Genomic DNA, 343 nt, shown 5'->3' on the forward strand with positions numbered 1-343 from the left:
GAGTTGTGGGAGGATGTTAAAGGTATCATCCAGGAAGAGTGCAGGCGGTCATTACAAAGACAGAAGAGGAAGAAAAGACCAAAATGGATGTCAGAGGAGACTCTGAAGGTTGCACTGGAACGTAGAGAAGCCAAAGCACAAGGAAGGATTTAAGACACTAAAGAGCTGAACAGACGATTCCAAAAGGCAGCACGGAATGACAAAGCAAAATATTACAATAAAATATGTGAGGAATGGTCCAAGTATAGGTTATGCATAACACAATCAAATGTTCTGGGATTCTCATTCTTCTCAGAGTTAGTCACAGTTAGTTGTGATCCACTCATTCAAATGACTTTGCATA

Source organism: Elephantulus edwardii, unplaced genomic scaffold (assembly GCF_000299155.1).
Source record: "Elephantulus edwardii isolate Elephantulus edwardi_28Jun2011 unplaced genomic scaffold, EleEdw1.0 scaffold00067, whole genome shotgun sequence".
Classification (NCBI taxonomy): domain Eukaryota; kingdom Metazoa; phylum Chordata; class Mammalia; order Macroscelidea; family Macroscelididae; genus Elephantulus; species Elephantulus edwardii.